Below are 7,208 nucleotides of genomic sequence, written 5' to 3'. Positions count from 1 at the left end.
AAAAAAAAAAAAGAAAAAAAAAAAAAACCCCCCCACCATAAAATTTAAAAAAATAATCTAAAAACCCTACCTTTTAATCCCTAAAATTTAAACACCTTCACCCAAAACCCCCCCAACTTTCAAAAAGCAAATAACTTCCTCCCCCCCAAAACAATTCCCTCCCCCTCCCCACCACTCCCACCTTACCACCCCGGGAAAAAAACCCTCCCACCTTTTCAAAACCAACCTAAAACACTCCCCACAAATAAAACTGCCCAAAACCACCCCAAAACAATGCCCAATATTAATTTTAATATAATTAACTAATTTTAATAAAACAATTTTTTAACACTTTCCCCCAACTAAATTTCAATTACTTTTTTTAAAAAAAACACTTTTTTTACCCCTTTTTTAAAACTTTTAACTTTAAGGGTTTTTTACAATAACCCCAGGTAATAACAATAACTTTAAACTTTCCTTCACTAAATTATCAATAACATTAACCCCCCCACCCAACCAATCCAAACAAAACAAAACTCCCTAAAACCAATAAATCAAACAATACCCAACTAAACCCCAAAAAAAACACCCATGGAAAACTAAAAACAAGGGGGGAAAAAGAAACCCAAAAATAACACCAAAAAACCAGCAAAATCAAACAAACCAAAAACCACAAAACCAAAATAACCCAAAAAACCCAAAATAACCCCCCAAGGGGGAAAAAAAATAAAAAAAATAAAAAAAAAAAAAAAAATAAATTGGTAAAAAAAAATAAAAAATTTAAAAAAAAAAAAAAAAAAAAATAAAAAAAAAAAAAAAACTTCCCCCCGGGGAACCCCCAAACCTAATTTAAACCTTCAACTAAAAACCAACTACCCGAAAATTCAAAAACCAAAAACAACAAATCCCAACAAGGGGAAACACCCAAAAAAACTAAAAATTCCAAATTCCCAAAAACTAATGGGAAAATATCCCAAAACAACCCAAAAAACCTAAGGGGAAAACCCAAAACAACTAAGAACTCAAAACAAACCAACAATCCAAAAAATGGGCCCCAAAAACCAAAACAACAAAAATCCCAAACAACCAAAAGAAAAAATAAAAAAATCCCAAATAACCAAGAAAACAACCCAAAATAAACCCAAAGCAAAAACAAAAAACCCAAACCCAAAAACCCCAATGCTTAAAATGAGCCAAAAAACCCCACAATCCCCAAGAGAATGTCGGGGAAAGCAAAAAACAACGAAAATCTAAACACGGGGGGGAAAAAAAAAAAAACACTAAAAAATGAAGCCAACCCGGGGGAAAACCCCAAAAAAAGAACCAAAACCCCCTTCCCCCGGGCACCTATCAATTAAACCACCCGGGTCACAATAATTTTAAACACTGGTCTTCATTACCCCCACCTCGGGGCCCAATAACAATTAACCATTAAAATAGCTTCCCAAATTCCAAAATCCGAACCCCCCTCCCTAACAAACCCCAAACCCCCCCCAACCCTTTAAACCCCTAACACCCACCCTCTCTCCCCCCCCTTTAAAACCCAACCCCTTAAACAACCCCCCCCCTATACCAAAACCACCCAATTTTCCCTAATATTCAAAAAATTAATTAATTTAAAAAATTTATAGGGGTTAATTACTTTTTTTAAAACAGGTTTGTCTTGCAATTAGGTTACTTTAAAAAGGAAAAATGGGGGTTTTTTTATCACATTTTTAAGACATTTTTAACCATTGGGAATTTTTTTAAAAGAAACTGCATTAAACAATTTTCATGGGAAATTATTCCTACTTCAGCCCAAATTTTAACATAAGTTTCCTCCCCGAATAAAGGAAGGCGCAGAAAAACCCCCCGAAAGCCCCCCGAAAGCAAAGACCCAAAACCAAGGCAACGCAGGGGAGAACAAAAAAGGGCACAAAAAAAGCAAGGGGAAAAAGGGCACCCAACAAACAGAAGCCAAAAAATGGGGGGAAAAAAAAGGGCCCAAGAGAAAGTGGAAGAAATGCCAAGGATGATGGCCAAGACTACGCGAAGGATATGCCAAAGCAGGAGGGCAAGAGAACGCGCAGGGAACCCAAAACTGAATGCCTGAAGTGAATGCGGCAAAGAAAGCCAAGGGCAATGGCCAAGAGAATGTGGCATGGAATGCAAAAAACAGGAGGGCAAGAGAATGCAGTGGGGAACACGAGGGCAAAGGGAAGGAAAACACTACAGTGAAAGAGCCAAGAGATGAGGAACTGCAGAAAGAAAAACAGGCAGCCTTCCGGGCACCATGAAGTGCAATTCAGAGCTCTGGAGAGCACCATGTTGTGCCATGCGTATGGAATGGGTAAACACTGTGGCTGTGCATTGCCCTTACCTGCTGGGCAGACAATTACCAGTCAGCAAAGTGAGCTTCCGGGGCATTCCAGAAATGCAGATTCCGGTCCTTGCTGTTCCCATGAAGACCCACACATCTCCGTGCAGTCCTTACGGCACTCGGAGCACCGCAGCTCTGCTGCCACCTGTTGGACACAATGCAGTAATGAAGGCACTGCCCTGCATAATGCACCTCTTTCACAAAGCTGCGCTCCTTTCTCAGAGCAACGTGGCTGCACTCTGTGCACGATGCTGCTTACCACCAGAGAAGGCTCAGTACCCAACAACTTTTTGCTTCCATCTTCTTGATAACTGCTCGCTATACACTGCCCTCACCTTTGGTTTGGTAGGTGGGGATTGAGGAAGCAATGCCAGTCCCACAGACCCCTTCCCATCCCACACATGCGATGGGAGATCAGGTTCTGGACCACCTGAGACCCGAACATCCAGAGTCTTTGGTCCTGACGAGATGAGTCCCAGAGTTCCGAGGGAATTCACCGCTGCAGTCACCGAGCCACTCTCAGTGGTATTTGACAAGTCGAGGCAGTCAGGTGAAGTCCCTGTGAGTAGAAAAAAGGTGACAGCACACCTCTTAGTAAGGAATAGAAAGTGTGACCCTGGGAACTACCACCATGTCAGTCTCACCTCTGTGCGGGGAGCGATCACGGAGCAGATCCTCCTGGAAGTGACTCTAAAGCACATGTTCCAGTGCGTCACCACCCTCTGTGTTAAAAGCTTCCTCCTAATAACCAACCTAAACTTCCCCTGTCTCAGTTTAAAACCATTCCCCTTGTCTATCACAATCCACCCTCATAAACAGCCATCCCCCTCCTGCTTATGCCTCCCTTTGAGTATTGGAAGGCTGTGATGAGGTCTCTCCAGCTTTTCTCTTTCCAAGAGAAACAATCCCAGTTCCCTCAACCTTTCTTCATAGGAGAAGTGCTCCAGCCCTCTGATCATCTTAGTGGCCCTTCTCTGGACCTGCTCCAAAACCTCCACATCATTCCTGTGCTGGGACCCCAGGCCTGGACGCAGTGCTGCAGATGGGGCCTCACAAGAGCTGAGTAGAGGGGGACGATCACCTTCCCTCTCCCTGCTGGCCACTCCTCTTTAATGCAGCCCAGAACACAGTTGGCCTTCCAGGCTGGAAGCGCACACTGCTTGGCTCATGTCCGGCTTCTCATCCACCAGGATCCCGAGTCCCTTCTCTACAGGGCTGCTCTCAAGGGATTCTACACCCAGTTTGTACAAACATCTGGGATTGCCCCTTCATCAGTGACATAAACAGTGGGTTGAGTGCACCCTAATGACACCAAGCTGTGGGGTGCAGTGACACACAGAGGGACGGGATCGCCATCCAGAGGGACCTCAAAGGCTGAGCAGTGGGCACAAATCCAAGTGCAGGGTCAGCAGCTGGGATGAAGGAACACCCACCACCAAAACATGCTGGGGATGACAGGACTGAGCGTAGTCCTGCCCCATAGTGCCTGGGGTACTGGTGGGTGGGAGCTGGACACAAAGCCAGCAATGGGCCCTTCCAGCCCAGAAAGCCAACCGTATCCTGGGCTGCATCCAAAGATGCGCAGTCACGGGCGAAGGGAGGAGATCCCCACCCTCTGCTCTGCGCTGGTGAGGCCTCACCTGCAGTGCTGCACCCAGATGTGGAGTCCTCAGTGCAGGGAGACATGGAGCTGTGGGAGGCATCCAGAGTACAGCCACAAACTGAACCGAAGGATGGAACACCTCTCCTATAAGAAGGAGAGCTGGGCTGTTCAGCCTGGAGAAGTGAAGGCTCCAAGGTGACCTGGTAACAGCCTTTCAATACCTAAAGGAAAGAACAAGGGAAAATGAGGTTAAATATAAGGAAAACGTCTTCCACAGTGAGGGTGGTGAGGCAGTGGAACAGGCTGCCAGGAGATGGTGCCCCTTTCAAGGCGAGGCTGGGTCAGCTCTGAGCAACCTGATCCAGCTATGGATAGTTCATTGTGGGGGAGTTGGTACCGCATGCAAATCTACCTGCATATCAAGCAGTGCACCAAATGGGCTCATGGTGTTCATTACCTGCACAGATCTCACGCAACTGATTGGAGGAGCCCAGCAATCCTTAAACCCCATCATGCTGCGAAATGAAATCAAAGAGACACAGAACATAATTTAAAACACAACAACGATGCACAGAATGCCCTTAAAAAACACTGCATGGATGCAATTAACACATGCACTATTAATTACAGTCATGAACGGGGAAAATATGGAGCAGAAAAAAAAAAAAAATCACATTTGGAACCCAGATGGAGATGATGAGATGAGAACCACTGAAAAGGAAACAACACACAGAGCAGAAACAGCTGCTCTAATCAGCTTGAGATCCTCCAGAAAGCAGAGCTCACAGCTCTGAAATAAAGCAGAATCTCCCCCCCACCACCCCAAAGGAAACAGTCTCCAGGTTCAGATGCTGCCCTTACAGCTACCAGCTCTTCAATGCAGTTAGGATCCCCCAGAAAGAGGAGATCACAGCCCTGAAATAAAAAAGAAACCACTTACCCCCATCCAAGGACCAAACACTCACCCACACTCTGAAGTGAAGGAAGCAGCTTCCAGGTACAAATAGCTACCAGCCCTTAAGTGCAGTGAGGATTCCCTCAAAAAAAGAGAGAATAGCACTCCACAATAGAGAAAAAAAAAAAAACAACACTCACTCCATCCCAAAGAGCAAGGCACACTCCAAAGCAGCACTCCCCAGGCTCAGATGCTGCCCCTGCCCTTCCCAGCCCTTAAATGGGATCAAGGAGGGGTGGAGCCTGGCTCTGCCCCACCCACGGCCAAACTGCCCCCAGCTGTGCTGCAGGGCTGCACCCCTCCCCAGGTGCTCCATCACAGCTTCAGGCCGGCCCTTAAAGTGCCGGTACAGCCATAGGGCAAAGAAAATGAATAACGTGAATGGCTGCCAAGGGGGTTTATAACTGGATGACCTGCGATAGCCCACATATTTTAATCCCAGTCTGTCCCGATGCCAATTGGTGGACTGTATGAAAACTGCTGAGTCATGGCCTGAAGCTCTGATTGGATCACCTGAGAGGCAGCATGAGTCAGCAATGAGCACAGCTGCAGGCAACTCACCTGTGCTGCAGAAGGGGCGGAGCCTGGCTCACCCCTCTGGACCATTTAAGGGCTGGCTGCAGTGGGGAAGGATCTTGCTGGAGATCCGCTCTGCTGAGTTTGGTGACTGAGCCCAGGATACGGTAAGCTTTCTATCTTCTTCTGTTTTTGTTGTTATAATCTTTTTGCCTAACTCTCCTTTATTTTGTAAGTGTAACATCTTAATATTCATTGATTATACAGGGACTCTGCTAACAAGAGCACAGATCTCAGGCTGGCACAGCAGATGCTGATATCTGTGTGAGCAGCCAGCCAGCAAAGGGCTGCAACCACTGCTAGGAATGCAGCGAGTGGGTGTTTGCCCACCCACCTCCCTGACCCACATCTTTCTTTTAATGGCCCTGCAAATGGGAGCTGTTGATCAGGGCCCGAACCACTGATGGATCATCTGAGGAAGGCTGAGTCAGCTGTGGGAGCACAACTGAAGGGATTCAGTTGGTGAATGAAGGGTGGAACCTGCTGCACCTCACCTTTAACCCATTTAAGGCTGGCTGCCACTGGGAATCTCTGCTGTGTTTTTTTGTGACTTTTGTTGTCAGTTTTCACATCAGAACACACAAAAAAGATTTAAAAAGTTCAGTTCACCCGGGTTCCCCGTATTTAGAAAAAGGGCCCCCTTTGGGGGGGAAAAATGGGTTTTTTGGGGGGGAAAAAAAAAATTTTTCCCGGGTAAAAAAGGCCTTTTTGGGGAAAGACGGATTTGGGGGGAAAAAAAACCAAACATTTTTGGGAAAAAAAAAAGGGGGAAATTGGGGGTGAAAATGCCTTTTTTTTTGGGAAAAAACCCCAAAGTTCCCGGGAAAAAAAAAAGGAAAATTTTGTGGGAGAAGTCGCCATTTTTCAGGGCAGAAAACGGGTATTAGGGGGGCAAAAAGCCAATTTTGGGGGGGAAAAAAAAACACTTTTTTGGGGAGAAAAAAGGGGTTTGGGGGCAAAAACGTATTTCCGGGATAAAAACACCAAAAAAGGTTTTTTGGAAAAAAAAAGGGGATTTTTGGGGGAATAACCCCCTTTTTGGGAAAAAAAGGGGGGGTTTTGTAGGAAAAAAAAAAGCCTCTTTTTTTGGGAGAAAACAGTGTTTTGGGAAACAATGCCACATTTTGGGGAAAAAAAGCCACAATTAGACACAAAAAAAGGTTTTTGGGGCAAAAATCAAGTTTTTTTTGAAAAAAGGGGTACTTGTGGGCGAAAAACCCACATTTTTGGCGGGGGGAAAAAAAAAGTCCACACTTGTGAGGAGAAAAGGGTTATTTCTGGCAAAAAAAAAGCCCATTTTGGGGGAGAAAAGGGGGATTTGGGGGAAAAAAAACCCACATTTTTGGGGAAAAAAGGGAAATATTTGTAGGAGAAAAACCCACATTTAAGTAAGAAAAATGGGGGGTGTTAGGAGAAAAGCCTCGTTTCAGGGGAGAAAAACGGGTTTTTGGGGGGAAAAAAACCCAACATTTTTGGGAGAAAAGGGGGATTTGCGGGAAAGAAAAAGCCTCATTTTGGGGGGAAAAAAGGGGGGATTTGCAGGAAAGAAAAAGCCTCTTTTTCGGGGGAAAAAAGGGGGGTTTTGCGGGAAAGAAAAAGCCTAAATTTTCGGGGGAAAAAGGGGGGGAAAAGAAAGAGCCACTTTTTTGGCGGAGAAAGGGGGGAAAAAGAGCCACTTTTTGGGGGGAAAAAGGGGGGGGAAGAAAGAGCCACTTTTTTGGCGGAGAAAGGGGGGA

Source organism: Meleagris gallopavo, chromosome 26 (genome assembly GCF_905368555.1).
Source record: "Meleagris gallopavo chromosome 26, MGAL_WU_HG_1.1, whole genome shotgun sequence".
NCBI lineage: Eukaryota > Metazoa > Chordata > Aves > Galliformes > Phasianidae > Meleagris > Meleagris gallopavo.
The sequence above is the reverse complement of the archived record's forward strand: the minus strand, read 5'-3'. Positions refer to the sequence as shown.